The sequence below is a fragment of the Equus caballus genome, chromosome 7, assembly GCF_041296265.1.
Source record: "Equus caballus isolate H_3958 breed thoroughbred chromosome 7, TB-T2T, whole genome shotgun sequence".
NCBI lineage: Eukaryota > Metazoa > Chordata > Mammalia > Perissodactyla > Equidae > Equus > Equus caballus.
Window position 1 is genome coordinate 52,586,868 of NC_091690.1, and position 17,505 is coordinate 52,604,372.

At 40.3% G+C, this 17,505-nt stretch overlaps 1 protein-coding gene across 3 annotated transcripts in view; it reads left to right on the forward strand.

Annotated features, from left to right (window-relative positions):
* Positions 1–17,345, forward strand: part of LOC100059134 (zinc finger protein 426) — a 57,159-nt gene extending 39,814 nt beyond the window's left edge. For 2 of the 3 annotated variants that reach the window (XR_011440627.1, XR_011440630.1), the window contains exon 9: positions 14,950–15,111. The gene's annotated coding sequence lies outside the window, so the exon portion shown is untranslated. Of the gene's footprint in view, positions 1–14,949; positions 15,112–17,011 lie in introns of those variants that run through there. The other variant, XR_011440631.1, reaches the window with a different exon arrangement.
* The last annotated feature ends 160 nt before the right edge of the window (positions 17,346–17,505 follow it).

Genomic DNA, 17,505 nt, shown 5'->3' on the forward strand with positions numbered 1-17,505 from the left:
TGAAGAACCAGAAAAGAATATTAAGATGGCCATTCCATTTACAATAGCATCTAAAAAAATAAACTACCATGTTATAAATTTAGCCAAAGAGGTGAAAGCTTTGGGGACTGAAAATTACAGAATGTAGCTGGAGGGATGTAAAGAAGGTCTAAACAATGGAAACGATATCCTGTGCTCATGGATAGTAAGATAATATGATCGTGTCAGTACTACCCAAAGCAGTCTGCAGATTCAACCCAATCAAAATTCCCACAGCTGTTTTTGTAGAAACAGAAAATCCAACTTTCTCCAATTCCCAATTTCAAACTATGGTAATCTAGGGGCCAGGCCTGTGGCCAAGCGGTTCAAGTTCAGCATGATCCTCTTCGGCAACCTGGCGTTCATGGGTTCGGATCCTGGGCATGGACCTATTTGACTCATCAGCCATGCTATGGAGGCATCCCACACACAAAGTAGAGGGAGAGTCACACAGCTGTTAGCTCAGGGCTAGCCTTCCTCAAGCAAAAAGATAGAATGATTGGAAAGGGATGTTACCTCATGGCAACTCTTCCTCAAAGAAAAAAATACCATGGTAATTGAAATGGTGTGGTACTCTCTTTCAATCATGTTACCTTGGGTAATGTATGGTTAGATCTGTTGTAGATGAAGAGAAAGAGATTAAAAAGAGTTTTATGGTTTTGTTATACTCACAGTTCCCTGGAGAGAACACAGCACATGTTACCCAAGCCACTCAGGGAAGCACCAGGGTGCCCATGAGGCAGGGAGAGGGAGCAGAACTGTGGACATGCACTTTTATTGTGGTTTCCACAGGAAGAAATGGGCAAGGCAGGGTAAGCAGGCTTGGGATGGGCTAACTACGTTTGAAAGTGTTGCCCCTGAGAAATTCATGTTCACTTTGACTTTTAGAGCATTTGTTTTGGGGTGATCTAAAGTCTGTAGACGTTAAAGCATCAATATACAGAAATTAAAAGTATGCTCAAGACAACTAGACTGTGATGTTTTATCATCACTATTTGCGTTATGTGTATTTGGGGTACTGGCCGAGATCCCATAGTCTTAGGTAGTTGAGACCTGTATCTTGGAAGACGCTTGTATAAGGTGAGATCAAGCTAGGCATAAATCCACAACATTTAAGTAAAGCAGAGCATAGGCTATTTCTAGAAGAGTATTATGACCCCGTGACACAAAGCACATAGCCAAACTCCACATTCAATGGTTAGGAACCATGAAAATATGTCCATGATAAATTGAGAGATGTCCGGGTCATGGAGTCATGTGATAGTACAACTGTAAAGTGTAATTATGTGAAACTTCTTTGATAATTGTCATAGAATTGTTCATATCTTTGATAAGCTGGACCACTTGGCTCATGTTATTAATGGCCATACACCAGGAAGTTAGCACAATTTTGCAAACACGTCTATGGTCAGCCAGCAGTAAATCAAGGACTAAACAGCTAAGAATCGTTGTAGCTAGTGCGCTTTGACCTTAATTTATGAGACCAAGGGCTGATTGTATTTGTGTCATTTGAGAGATAAAAGCTTGTAGCATTGCTTGTTGGCCTCTCTATGTTCGTACTGCTGTGCCAGTCCCACCTTGGAATGGGCACTGCCTTACATGTGAAGGATTATACCTTAAATGTGATGAATAGGTCTTGCTGGTTTTTAGGTATAGATGGCCTATTCATCCCATGGGTCTCTTCAATGAGAATGGACAATCGACAGTAATGCTGAAGCAGTTGATTAAGAACTGGCCTGTGGGAAAAGAGATTACAAAATAGATAGAGTATAGAAATGCAACGAAGTTTTATAAGTTGATTTTGTACCCCACGACTTTACTGTAGTTGTTAATTATTTCTAATAGTTTTCTGATGGATTCCTCAGGGTTTTCTATATATAAGTTCATGTCGTCTGTGGACAGCGAGAGTTTCACTTCTTCACTCCCTATCTGGATTCCTTTTATTCCTTTCTCTTGCCTAATTGCTCTGGCCAAAACCTCCAGGACTATGTTGAATAAGAGTGGTGATAGAGAGCATCCTTGTCTTGCTCCTGTTCTCAGAGGGATGGCTTTCAGTTTTTCCCTAAGGAGTATGATGCTGGCTGTGTGTTTGTCATATACGACCTTTATTATGTTGAGGTAATTTCATTCTATCCCCATTTTGTTAAGAGTTTTTATCATAAATGGCTGTTGGATCTTGTCAAATGCTTTCTCTACATCTATTGAGATGATCACGTGGTTTATTCCTCATTTTGTTAATGTGTGTATCACATTGATTGATTTGCAGATGTTGAACCATCCCTGTGTCCCTGGTATAAATCCCACTTGATCATGTTGTATGATCTTTTTGATGTCTTGCTGTGTTCGGGTTGCCAATATTTCATTGAGTATTTTTGCATTTATATTCATCAGCGATAATGGCCTGTAGTTCTCCTTTTTTGTGCTGTCCTTGTCAGGCTTTGGTATCAGAGTGATGTTGGCCTTGTAGAATGTGTTAGGAAGTGTCCCATCTTTCCTAATTTTTTGGAATAGCTTGAAAAGGATAGGTATTAAATCCTCTCTGAAAGTTTGGTAGAATTCCCCAGGAAAGCCGTCTGGTCCTGGGCTTTTATTCGTTGGGATGCTTTTGATTGCTGTTTCAATCTCTTCCCTTGTGATTGGTCTATTCAGATTCTCTATTTCTTCTTGATTCAGCTTTGGGAGGTTGTAAAAGTCTGAGAGTTTACCCATTTCCCGTAGACTGTCCATTTTGTTGGCATATAGTTTTTCGTAGTATTCTCTAATAATCTGCTATATTTCTATGGTATCTGTTGTTATTTTTCCTCTTTCATTTCTAATTTTATTTATCTGAGCGTTCTCTCTTTTTTCTTTGTAAGTCTGGCTAGGATTTGTCAATTTTGTTTATCTTCTCAAACCACCAGCTCTTTGTTTCATTCATCTTTTCTACTCCCTTTTTTGTTTCAATAGCATTTATTTCTGCTCTGATTTTCAATATTTCTCTCCTTCTGCTGACTTTGTGCTTTGTTTCTTCTTCTTTTTCTAATTCAGTTAGGTGTAATTTGAAATTACTTATTTAGGATTTTTCTTGTTTGTTAAGGTGTGCCTGTATTGCAATGAATTTCCATCTTAATATGGCTTTTGCTGAATCCCATATTAGTTGGTGTGGTATGTTTTCATTTTCATTTATCCCCAGATATTTTTTGATTTCTCCTTTAATTTCTTCAATGATCCATTGCTTGTTCAACAGCATGTTGTTTAGTCTCCAAATCTTTGTCCCTTTCTCAGTTTTTTCCTTGTAGTTAATTTCTAGCTTTATAGCATTGTGATTGGAAAAGATGCTTGCTATTATTTCAATCTTCTTGAATTTATTGAGGCTTGCCTTGTTTCCCAGCATATGGTCTATCCTTGAGAATGTATGCACACTTGAGAAGAATGTATATTCTGCTGTTTTTGGATGCAGTCTTCTATATATGTCTGTTAAGTCCAACTGGTCTAGCTTTTGATTTAATTCCACTGTTTCCTTGTTGATTTTCTGTCTGGATGATCTATCCATTGATGTGACTGGAGAGTTGAGGTCCCCTATTATTATTGTGTTATTATTAATATCTTCTTTTAGGATTGTTAATAGTTGCTTTATGTACTTCGGTGCTCCTGTGTTGGGTGCATAAATATTTATGTGTTATTTCTTCTTGATGGAATGTCCCTTTGATCATTATATACTGCCCCTCTTTGTCTCTCTTTACTTATCTTATCTTGAAGTCTACTTTGTCTAAGTATTGCAACACCTGCTTTCTTTTGTTGGCAATTTGCTTGGAATAACGTCTTCCATCCCTTCACTCTGAGTCTGTGTTTGTCATTGGAGCTGAGATGTGTTTCCTGGAGGCAGCATCTTGTTGGGTCTTGTTCTTTAATCCATCTCACTGCTCTGTGTCTCTTCATTGCAGAATTCAATCTATTTATGTTTAGGCTGATTATTGATATATGATGGCTTAATGCTGCCATTTTATCACTCATTTTCTCATTCTCCTGCATTTCCTTGCTTTCTTGTTCTATGTATTTTGGTCTACCAATCGTGTTATGTAGTTTTTTATGTTGTGTTTCTTTGTTTTCTCCTTATTTATTCTTTGTGTCTTTGTTCTGCTTTTTTGTGTAGTGGTTATCACAAGGTTTGTATTCAAAATCTCATGGAAAAGATAGTCCATTTTCTGATGGCCTCTTATTTCCTTAGACTAAACCAATTCAGTCCCTTTCCTCTTCCCCTCCTAAGTTCTTTTTCTCACACCTTGCTCCATCTTGTGTTATGAGTTTGTGGTTAAAATGACAAGATTATCTTTGTTTTTGTGTTTTCATTCCCTTTGTCCTTAATGCTATACTTGAGTATTTGCTATCCTGCTCTGATTCTATCTACCTATTTATCTCTTACTCCGTGCCTTGTAACCCCTTTCTCCCTCCCCCTTTTTTTTTTTTCAGGTGTGAGGCCTTCTTCAGGACTTCTTGTGTGTGTGTGTGGGGGGGGGGGGGGTGTCTCATGGCTATGAACTCCATCAGCTTATGTTTGTCTGGGAAAGTTTCTATTTCTCCATCATATCTGAAGGATATTTTCATTGGATAGAGTATTCTTCACTGAAATATTTTCTCCTTCAAAGATTTGAATACGTCATTCCAGTCTCTCCTAGCCTGTAAGATTTCTGCAGAGAAATCCACTGAAAGCCTGATGGGGGTTCCTTTGTAGGTTATTTTCTTCCACCATGGTGCCTTTGTATTCTTTCTTTGTCATTCACTTTTGCCAGTTTCACTACTGTATGCCTTGCAGTAGGTCTTTTTATGTTGACATATTTAGAAGATCTGGTAGCCTCTTCCACATGGATTTCCATCTCCTTCCCTAGGTTTGGGAAGTTCTCTGCTATTATTTCTTTGAACAAGCTTTCTGCTCCATTCTCCTCTTCTCCTTCTTGAATACCTATAATTCTTATGTTGCATTTCCTAATTGAGCCGGATACTTATCAGAGACTTTTCTTCATTTCTTTTTAGTCTTAGTTCTCTCTCCTCATCTATCTGGATCATTTCCACATGTCTATCTTCGATTATGCTGATACACTCCTCTATGATTTCCACTTGAGCATTGCATTGAGGGAATCCGTATTTTGTTTTATTTCTTCCATTGTGTCTTTCATCTCTAATATTTCTGTTTGATTCTTCTCTATAATTTCAATCTCTTTTGTGGAGTAACTCCTGAACTAGCTGAATTGTTTCTATACATTCTCTTTTAACTTGTTGAGTTTTTTTATGACAGCTGTTTTGAATTCTTTGTCATTTAGATGACATATTCCTGTGTCCTGGGGACTGATTTCTGGGTACTTATCATTTTCTCTCTGTTCTGGAGATCTAATATAATCTTTCATATTGATAGAGGGTTTGGTCTGTTTTGTCATCTTGTTGTTATTTGGTTGCAGTTACTGCCTATCGCCACTGGGTGGGGGTCAAGAGCCACATACTCTGAGCCCTCCGCCTTCACCTGAGATCTCAGGCGCTGGAGCAGGCCGTGGGTGGGTGGGGGGAGGGGGCACTTGCTCCTGCCTGCTCTTGGGGTTTTCTCCCTTTGCTGTCACTATGTGTTGTCCTGGGGTGTTGGCTTGATAAGGTCACCCCCTGGGAAAGCTTTTGCCCCAGTAGAAGGCTTCCCTCTAGGCTACCAGGGCTCTTGGGGATCTTTGACATTCCTGTGAACGAATGTCCCCTCCCATAGTCCTTCCATCTTGGAGGCAGCCCATGGTCCCGGATTGAAGTCTTCAGGGGAGGGAGAAATGTTTTCTCTTACCCCATTCTGCCTCCTCCGAGGGGTGCTCCAGCCTCTCTGCCCTTGGTCGTATGGCTGCGTGGTTCTCTCAGACGTTTTTTTTGTTGTGTTTGGATGTTCTCTCTTGGAGTATGAAGGTATTTTTTGTTGTATGTTGGAGGGGAGAGACTACCAGGAGAACTCACTCTGCTATGATCCTGACATCCTTCTTTTCATTTTTATAGCCTCTCTCCCAGAGAACTGTTGCATTACCAGGGAACGTGGGGTGATGGTGACTATAGATGACTTTTATCTCTATATCCAGAGGAGTGTGGCCAGGCTCATGTGTGTAGTTTGGGGGCTCTGCAGAATGGAAAAGAATTTCTTCTCTGGTCATTTTCGGATGTAGCTGGCAATCACCAAGTGGAGTGTGTTGTCTCCTCTTGTAGTGGTCCACACCATTCCTGGTGTTGTTCCTGAGCTATTATTTCTATTTCCTGCAAGGGATCATAGGGGGCATTAGGATGTATTAAGCAGCCTTTATATCCTGAGAAGTCTGGCAAAGCTTTTGGAGCAGGGAAGTCAGATGTACGCTCTGCCCGATGGTCCCAAAACAGGACTTTCAGGGGTCCCTCAGGGCATCCTATTGTTGCTGGATCCTAGGATATCATCTTCCCCTTATCAGGTTCTGACCATTGTGGGAAAGCAGAATGTTTGAAAAATGTAAATGGAAGGGGGACCTAGGTGAGTACAGGTAAATATGGAAATAGTTTCCGTGAACATGGATTCATTTTAAGTCTCCCTTAACAATAATGGGAGACATGGCAGCTTGTGAAAATTGATATGGGGTCTTTTAAAACCCCTTCAGTATAGAATTTTCAGGATCAAGGCCTGAGACAGGAGAGACAGCCATTTAAAAGGGAACTGTCTATGGGTGTTAACTAGACCTCTTGTAGTGACCATTTTGCAATATATTCAAATATTGACTCATTACATTGTGCACCTGAAACTAGTATAGTATTATGTCAATTATATGTCAATAAAAATATAAATCTGAAAAAAATAGAGACAGTGTCATCTGTCTATTTCTCTTTAATTATTGCCCTTCATCCTTCTCCCTTTTTTTCATATAAATTAGAAACCTCTCCTGGAATGTGGATGCTAACTTTTGTACTATGAAGACAAAAGCCACAGAAAAATATGGTTTGGCTAAAAAACACAGGAACATCTTCCTCCCATGATATCATTGTACTTGCCATTGGACTGCTTGTCTGAAGAATTCTTGGTACAGGAGAAATTCACTTCCTTATCAGGCTGAGTGCTTACATTAGGTGTCATCAGTGTAGAAATGGCACTTAATGCCATTAGGTCAGATGATGTCACCAAGGATTGACAAGCCCTAGACACGTCTGTATTCAGCAGTTAGGGTCATGAGAGAAGGTATAAAATGTATCAGGAAGTAGAGGTCCATGAAATAGGAATACAATTAAGATTGGTGTCTGTGAATCCAAGGCAAGGAGCAGTGCCTGACTGACTGTACCAAATGCTGATTGGGTGAGGGAAATGTGGATGGGACTTGAGCATGACAGTCATCAGGGACCTTTTCAAAAGCTGGCTTTGCGAAGCAGGGTGTGCCAAGGTCTCCTTGCAAGAGATTCCTGAGAAGAGAGGATGGATTGGCATTGCAGACAATAAAGACAGCTGCTCCTTTCTGACCTTACAGTCTATACCGTAATGTTTCAGATTTCCATTTTGCATTAGTTTTCTATTGCTGATGTAACAAATTGCCACAGAGTTAGTGCCATAAATAAAAAATTTGCTATCAAATGGTTTTAGCAATCAGAACTCCTAAGAGGATATCACTGAGCTAAAATCAAAATATCAGTAACACTGTGTTTGGGCAGGGGTGACTCTGTTTACTTGCTTTTTCCAGCTTCTAGATGCCTTTTGTCTCATTTTTCTTCCATCTTCAAAGCAGGAAACATCAGTTGACCTCTTTCTCGTGATACCATATCTTTGGTTCTCCTAGTCTGCTTTCCTCTTCTACTTTGAAGGGCACTTGAGATTCCATTAGGCCAGGTGCAGACTCTAGAATAATCTCCCTATTTTAAGGTCAGCTATTGTATAACCTTGATTTCCCTTTGCCATGTGACCTCACATATTGTTTAAAGGGTCTCTGGGATTTGTCCTAATCTGATATAGTAAGACACACAGACATGGAAATGAATGTCCTGAAGGAAGAAGCTCATCCTTCCTGAACTGTCCTCTAGAAACAGGAAGCTCAGCAGGCCATGTGTGGGTTCTAACCAGGGAAGAACTGGGGCTCGTTAGGATACTGTTTGAACAAGGGGGAATGAGGCAATGAGCCTTAATTGTGGTTTCCATGGGGAAGAAATATGTGAGGGAGAGTCAGCAGGTTTAGGATTTGCTAGTTCGAATAATATCAGCAGGCTCTTGGGCACAGGGGATCTCCCAGGATTGTACCTGGCCCTGGGTGATTAATGCAGGTTGATAGTTGCCCAGAGTTTGAGAGTCTAATAAGGGAGGCGGTTGGGGATGGAGGCCCCAGAACTAGTTGGTTTACATGTGAAAGTTGTTCTTGGATGAGTTTTCTTTATCTCTAGGAGTTGGTTAACCCTGGGAGGGGCAGTCCCTCCAGGGTCAGGAAGGCCTTCTAGAAGTCAAACCATAAGAATACAGAAAATTAAAGACGTGGTTAATACACACATTCACATGTTCCAGGAATAAGAACACGGATATCTCTTGGAGACCATTATTCTACCTACAACACATCATTCGTGTTTGTTATGTTATTTATAAATATTTTATTTTCTACCTTTCTGGTTTTAGTTATTCTGTGATTCTGAACAACATTTTAACACGATTTTAAAGTCCAATCTGAAATGTCAGCTACAAGATAAATTATTTTATATTCTGATTACTAATGCAGTGTTTTTATTTCTCTGGCCTTATTTTTATGCTGCTGCTGTGTGATTTTTCCTATTCTAATATTTTATAATTATAGCATACGTACAGAAAACTGTGTGAGGGGCCGGCTCCGTGGCCGAGTGGTTAAGTTTGCACGTTCCGCTGCGGCAGCCCAGGGTTCGGATCCTGGGTGCGGACATGGCACCACTCATTAGGCCACGTTGAGGCGGCGTCCCACATCCCACAACTAGAAGGACCTGCAACTAAGATATACAACTATGTACAGGGGGGTTTGGGGAGATAAAGCAGAAAAAAAAAAAAAACAAGATTGGCAACAATTGTTAGCTCAGGTGCCAATCTTTAAAAAAAAAAAAAAAGAAAACTGTGTGAGAGTGTATATATACTGATAATAAACAACAGAATGCTGAGATCCAGGTACACACTTTCCAGACCAAGAAATGGAAGATTACCTTACCCACGAGTGTGTCCTTCATATTGCATCACAATCTTCCATCCAAGAGGAAACCTTGGTGTCTGAATTTTGTGTTCACCATTGTATTGATCATGCTTTAAATTCTCTGTATATTATGATTTTTAGGCATTTTAGAGTCTTTGTGGCTGGAGAGAGACTGCCCCTCCAGGGCTGGCTGCCTCCTACCGAGAGAGAACCATTCACTTGATAGTTCACCTTTCTGGCACAAACCAACCAATCCAGAGCCCATGCTCCATCAGCCTCATTCATCTAACTCTCACACACCAATATTTCCCCTGGGCTAAATCAACTCGGAGCCAGGTAGCAGATGACTGGGGAGGGCCATTATGCCCCAGAGCCCGCTGGAATTCTTCAAACAGGCCAATACGAAGCTGTACCCTCCTCTGGCTTGCTTTCCCTAGCAGAAACCCCAATAAAGCTCCCCCTTCATTCCTACTTTTCCCTCCTAATGACCTGCTGCTTCCCCATGTAGCCCTGTGTTTCATGGTCTCCCATTTTCTTAGGATTGTGTAACTAATAAACTTTCCAAGGCATTGACCTGTCTGTGTCACCATTATAAATTAAGACTCAGGCACTAATCATTTGATGCAAACAAGTAGAGTGACACATTAATCAACAGAGGGCCCTGCGTCTCAACTTCTCTTGGCTCACGAACTGCCTCTACTGAACAGCGAGCTCTGCCTGGGAGGGAACTGCTGGCTGTGGCTGTGGGAGCCCTTGTGCTTTGGCCCTCGCTGCTTGCTGCTGTGTCAGCCTTGTCCTGGGAGGTTTTCCAAACTAAACTGTGATGAGAGTGACCCAGATTCTTTTTTTTTTTTTTTAAAGATTGGCACCTGAGCTAACAACTTGCCAATCTCTCTCTCTTTTTTTTTTTTTGCTTTTTCTCCCAAAATCCCCCCAGTAGATAGTTGTATACTTTTAGTTGTGCGTCCTTCTAGTTGGGCACTTGGGACGCTGTCTCAACATGGCCTGATGAGCAGTGCCATGTCCCCGCCCAGGATCCGAACCAGTGAAACCCTGGGCCTCTGAAGCAGAGCGTTGGAACTTAACCACTCGGCCACGGGGCTGGCCCCAGATTCTTGATTAGTAATGGTAGTAAGACTAGGGTATGAGCAGTCCCCAATGACACCTTATTGGTGACAGTGTGTCCTACCAGGTGAGAAATCATGGGGCATCTAGGGCTAATCGGCATAGGCTGAAAGAGGCACAGTGAAGGCTTCTTGGAAAGGGAAGCAAGGAGTGTTCCCTCAGAGTGCATTGAGGGCACTGAGACTGATCCACTGGCCTGGGAACCCGGAAAGACCCCCCACCAGGAGCCATCATGGAGGGCTGAGGAGCTTGGCAGAGAGCCCCAGGCAGTGCTCCTTAAAGGGACAATACTTCTTTTACTCTGGTGGACAAACAAGTCTGAGGTAAATAAGGTGCCACATTGATAGGCCATCACAAATGTCATTGACTCTCTGTCCCCTGAGCATTGCAACCCTCGGGAGATACCCATTTAATTCCAAGTTTGTATAGGCTCTTCTCACTGGTCAGTAGCTAGGTGTAGATCACTCCAGAAAACAATGGGTTCCAAAAACTTTAAATGCTGTTTTAAAGGCACATCTCTCTGTCACTTTTAGTGTCACAATTCACTCCCAGACATAGTAGGAGATAGCGGATCCCATCCATGGTGTGCATGGCTCAATGTTTAATGAAAAATGAAAAAGAGAAGGAACATTTTGTTCTTTCTTCCCTTAAGACACATGAGGAGGTTCTCAGCTCACGTGAGGTTGTAGATCTCGTGGTCAGCGCTCTCGGGCACTCTTGAGTGCTGCTGTCTATCAACACGCTAAAACCATCCTCCTGAAAACCAAATCTTCATAGATTCAGGATTCCATTACTACTGTTCTCTTTGATGTAACCCCTTGCTACTCCATTGTTGACAGGGACACCCTAGAAAGGGAGGCCACTGCTCATAGTAGGGGCACTCAGGGCCACCAGGAGCTTATCAGCTTAACACCAAAAAAGGGGAAAAAACTGGTCATCTCAGGATCAGACAGGAGACCAAAGGAAAGAAACCAGCAAAGAAAGCTCTGTATTTGGGTGACTACAAGCACCCCTCCTTCCCCAAAAGGAAACTTGAAATTTTATGTGTGGAAAAAATGCCAGGAATAGCAAACATAACGCTGGACTTACATTACTTACTGATTTAAAAACAACAATGACAAATAAACCCCTAGATACTGGGGAGTAAAATAGAAGTTAACTACAGGGGCCGGCCCAGTGCCATAGTGGTTAGGTTCGCACATTCTGCTTCGGTGGCCCGGGGCTCACCAGTTTGGATCCCAGGTGTGGACATGGCACCGCTTGGCACGCCATGCTGTGGTAGGTGTCACATATAAAGTAGAGGAAGATGGGCACAGGTGTTAGCTCAGGGCCAATCTTCCTCAGGAAAAAGAGGAAGATTGGAGGCAGATATTAGCTCAGGGCTAATCTTCCTCCAAAAAAAAAAAGGTTAACTACATAAATTATATATGTGTGTGTGTGTGTGCACGTGTGTGTTTATATAATTCATGTAAGCATATGTATAATATTTTAACATAGGTGCATAATAAATAAATGATTAAATTGCATACAAATCATATATTAAGGGATCCAGGGTTTGACAAACTTTAAATCCAAACTTTATATATTAAATATGCACTTTATTTTAAAATATATAAAATGCATATTCTAATAACTTATATGATAAGTTCTATACAATTCTGGTATGTGTAAGAAATATGTGACTAAATTTATATAGTAAATAATACATACAACAGACAAAAAGTGCACTGATTGGCTCTTGTGCCTCTATATGACTTCTAAATTAACTTAACATTTGCTAAAACACACTATTTGAAAACCTTCATAGACTCAATCAATATTGCCCCTAAAATTACACTTATACCTTGGGATTCCACTACATTCAAACACTATACTCCCCTATAATTTTTAAAAGTGACTAAAAATAGAGGAAAAAGGTGTGCTTCACTTTAATTGCAGCTGTGCTTAAATTTCCCATAGTCATAGTTCCCATTTCCTTAAATTATGCCATTGTGGACATTGATGCACTGATACAATAATAAATTTAAGTTAAGTCTTTGACACTAATTGTCCTCAAAGACAGGACCCCCAGGGACCCCTCACTAAAGTAGTTGCTGTGTCTCAATGTGACTTGAAACAGGGTCTTCAAGGTTTAAAACTTATCATACAAACCTAATTAATAAAGAGGTGATTATCTCCACTCTTCCCTTGAATAACCCAACATTACATGTTCTTTAACTGAACTAAGCAATAAGTAAATAAATAATCCATCTCTTGGCTGCCTGAGGAGCCCTTGGGATGAACTGAATAAACAGCAGTGAGAGTTGTGGACTATGTGGATGGCACTGCTGACCGTCATACATGATGGAGCACAGTGGAAAGTTACTGCTTTCCATCTCTCAACCAGGACGTCCCTAATACAAAACAAGACTCCAAAAACAATACACTTGGCCAAACTTCAGGCAGTCATCTTGGCTCTCGATGCCCTGGCCAATAATGGCCCCATCTTCACATTTGTTATGAATTGTTGGGCCATCGCCTAAAAATTGTCCAGTCAGGGCCAAGAACTCTGGAATCTCTTGTCTCACAGATACTCAAATTATAAATCAAAATTACACGTCTCTACATATACTAAGGCCACAGTACAAAGCCTTGTCAGGACACTCCTTATTCCCTTTGGAATTATAGGCATTACCAATAGTAAGCAAGACACACATTTCACTCTTCAGAATACACAATACTAGGCTTTTGGAAACGGCATTCAATAAAACTTTCACATTCCTGATGGATCCCAGACAGCCAGTTTACCTGGAAGACACAGGGATCTCCTCAAACAGTCCTCTAAATTTCAGTCCCACCAATGGGCCTGTAAGCAGGTCTCTATCTTGCCCTGAGCCTTAAGCTATCTTTATACATTGTCAATCCCATAAGAGCTGGAGGTCAGATCGAGGGTGCATACTCTCCAGGGACCCATTAACAAACATTGTCCCACGGGCCAGGCAGATGCTCATCTGATACGGGACCCATTTCAGGCTAAAGTTCCACAAAAGTCTCAAGCTAAAATACTATCGAACAGAGCTTCACACCATCTTGTTACCTGTTGGTCTTATGACTACTGGTCTGGGTGCTCTCATTGAGTTCATAGGCCCAAACCTTCTAAGAATGTCAGTGTTTCGATCAAACATAGCAAATGACGAGACTCACAGCAACCTGAGTGGAGTATCATCTGGGAAATAATGCCCCAGGCCCACATCCTAGATAACATCACCCTGGCCCAGGTGCTCACTGAGGGCAATGATATTGCTTCAGATGACATTACCCCAGCCGAAGACCTTACCATTGGAGAAGACTTCACCCAGTTCACAACACTCTTGGTCCCTCAATTAAGGCACCATTTGACACATGACGTTATTGCTTTTACTGCTGATATTAGATATTCTATTATGTTTCTGAGCCTGCTGCTTAGCCTGTGATCCTGGTGTGCGCCCTGCTCTCCACCAGAACCTACATCCCTGCCCTGCCACACCTGTGGGGAAATCTGATAGAGGTTCCCCCTGTCTGTGTGATTCTAACAATTAATGAAAATTACTGCTTTCCTCAGGAGATCCCTGACTCGTATCAGTCAACCCCTTGAGCTCCTGGGGAGAGGACGACTCTCTTCCCAGTGCCTCTCCTACTGCACCCCTCCGGCTTTCCACCATGACCTCCTGTCCTGCATCTCCAACCACAGATACTCCTTCCTCTTGGTTACACACAAAACCACTAATCTTTTCATACTCTTCATTAACTTAGTTCATACCCTCCAACAAGATATCTACCAGACCAGCCACTATGCTCGTTGTCAGAGTCATACTTTTAACACACTTTATGACTCCACCAAGATATCGTTATCTCCTTCAAAAAATTTTTTAGGTCTTTTTCCTTGATTAATGCCATACATAATGAAAAAGATGAACATGGGCTAGCCTACAATGACTCCTTATTCTCCTACAAAGGTTCCTTCTCCTTACTTTCATAATAAAATGTTTTATATGGTGTTTAGGGCAATTATGCCCTCCCCTAAAAATCTCTGCTTTCATCACCCCACACTTTCCTTAGTATAATGTCAAATGATCAGGGGACCAGTTTGATTAATCATGATTTTAATTTGCTGTATAGTATGATACTTTCACATTTTGGGCGTCAGGTTGGCTGGTGAGAGACTCCCCCTCCCAGGGCTAGCCAATTCCTAAAGATAGTAAACAATATGCTTCGGCATCTGTCTTTCATGTGTAAACTCAGCTAACCAAAGCTGCATACACAACCACCTCCTTTATCTAACTCTTACACACCAAGCCAATATTTCCTCTGCTGTAAGTCAACCCGGAGCCAGGTACCAGACCACCATGGGCCTCCCTTTGTGTCAAAGACTGCCAGAAGTATTCAAACTAGCCAGTCTTAAACTGTTTACTCTGCCTTGCCTTGCCTTTCTTGAGGACACCCCAATAAAGTCTTTGACCTCTGCTTTCCCCTCATTTCTGCCTCTCACTGACTCTTGTGCTCCCCCATTGAGCCCTGCATGGCTTCCCATGACCCTTCTCTTGGGATTGATTGTTAGTAATAAACTTTTCTTCTAATGGCATTAATCTAGTCACATCTTCACTCAGTCGCTTTTATAAACACACCATGTTTTCGTTTTTCTTCCTAGGTTTTAGCACTTCTGGACATACCCCATAACAAGGAATGAGCTACCTTCTGTGAGTTTTGAACTGTTCATAAAAGCTGTCATTATTGATTTATGCCTTTTTGATTTGATTCATTCCCCTTGTACATGTTCACCCTTATTATTTAATTACAATGTTTTCCCAGAGATGTTGTGAAATGATGTCTCATTGTAGTTTTAATTTGCCTTTACGTGATTACTGATGGCATGAACATGTTTACAATTACTTTGGCCATTTGGAGAAATACGTGGTCATGTATTTTGCTGATTTTTCTAATAATTTGCCTTTAAAAAAAGAATTTGGAAGGGTTTTGTTAGACAACGTGAAACTCACCATTTGTGAGTTACATGAATGCAGTAGTTTCCACTTAACATATGTTCAGTTTTCTTAAGGAAAAGATTTCTTAATTTGAGGATAGCCAGATTTAGTCAACCTTTCCTTTTCCTTGTCTTAGATTTTTTTTTTTACTCTGACATTATAAATATACTCTACTACCTTGCCTTACCACATTTCTATAGTTTTTGTTACAAATGTATGTCCTTAATACATCAGGATTGTTCATTGTGTGTGGTATCAATATACGTCTGATTTTATTTTTCCTCCAATGAACATAGCATTTTCACAAGATCATGTAGTTGAGAAGCTCAACTTTCCCTGCTGATCTCCAGTGTCGGATCAGCCATTGAAAAAATTCCATATTTATTTGGGTGTGTTTCAGGGCTTGATGTTGTTCCTTTGGTCAGTTGGTCTAATCTCTGCACCAATGTCACTTGTATTCATTATATTAACTCTACCATGTGTCTTCATGCCTCATAGAGCTACTTCCTGTGCCACTGTTCTTTAGGAGTGTCTTTACTGTTCTCAGCTTCTTTTTAAAGTTTTGAAATTTATCCAGACATAGAGAAAGAGTTGGTAGACTAGTAAAAGGGAGTCCAGTATAGCTCTACCCAGATTCCCTAATTTTTATCATTTTGCTCCTTTTTCTTTCTCATTCTCTCTCTCTCTCTCTCTGTGTCTGTGATTTTTGTTCCTGAATCATTTAAGGGTAAGTTGCATACATCATGCCCCTTTGCCCCTTAGTATTTTCTGTATGTGTTTCCCAAGAAGAAGAATATTATCTAATGTATAGTCCATATTCCTATTTTATCAGCTGTCCCATGTCCTTTATTGCAAAATGTCCCCTTTAGTCCAGGGTTTGGTGTCATGTTTTTAGTGGTAATGTTTCTTTAATCAATTATAGGCATTTCCTTAACCTTTCTTTGTCTTTTATGTTATGAGGCATTTAAAAAATACAGCCATTTCTTTTAGACAGCATTGGTCACTTAGATCTCTTTGAAGTGTCGTCACAATTACATTCAGGTTTTCAATTTTGGATTGAATATTAAAAAAGAGATGGATATTTCAAGGTTATCACTAGAGAGAGGCCTGTGATTTCATTTTTCCCGTCATTGGTGATGTTACTTTTCATCACCTGGTGTAAAGTGGAGCCCATGTCCCATGTTTGCATTGGGAAGTTTCTATTTTTCTTTCAGTGATCAGTAAGTTGTGGGGAGATCTCTATCTATTTTGTATCAGCTTGTGAGGTTCCTCCAAAAATAGTAGGTCTACTTTTTATTAGACATTTGCTGAAACTCTACATAAATCATTTGAAGGGGAATGGAGTGTTTTCTGTATTGGACTTTCCACTCCAAGAACAAAGTGTTTCTCCCCCTTTATTTAATTTTCCTCAAGGGAGATCAACATCTTACAATTGTCTCCAAAAAAGACTCTGCATATTTTGATTAGATTATTGTTTAGCATTTTAAAGTTTTCTTAATTCTGTATGTTTTATTTTTAAATTTAATTTCTGATTGCTGATATATAAAATGTAGTTGATATTTCTGTACTGAATTTTATGTAGCAGCCTTGTTAAACTTTCTTAGAAATATTAATTTTTGAAATATCCTTTTCAATTTTCTGCATAGACTATCATATCTTCTGTAATTAATGGTAATTTTATTTTTCCATTTCAATCCTTAACTCATTTATATGGTTTTCTTGCTTTAGTGACCAAACAAGACCTCCCAAGCAATCACGGCTAGAGCTGGTAAAAGCAGTGTCCTTGTCTTCTTCCTAACACTAACGGGCTGTGCTTTCTCTTTTACCATTCATGGTGTTGGTTGTTGTAGATTTTACAAGGTTAAGCCTTCACCCTACTTTTCCTAGTTTGAGAATCTCCTTTCTCATAAATGCCTTGAATGTATTAAATGCTTTCTCTTGATTCCTATGAGATAATCACATTTATTTGCTGATCTCATTCAAGTTTCTAGAACTGTATCAGCCTATGATAGATGCCTAATACTTGAGTAGAAATATAAATAAAAGGGACCAAAAACATAAATATGGTGAGTTAATTGATATCCAATGGTATAGGAACCTTCTAATTCTGGAAAACTGAACTTGGACATAATGGATTATCTTTTTGTTTACACCTGAATGTATTCTATGTGCTGATATGTTACAGAAGCTTTTTACAAGTATTTTTTTTTTTACTACCCAAA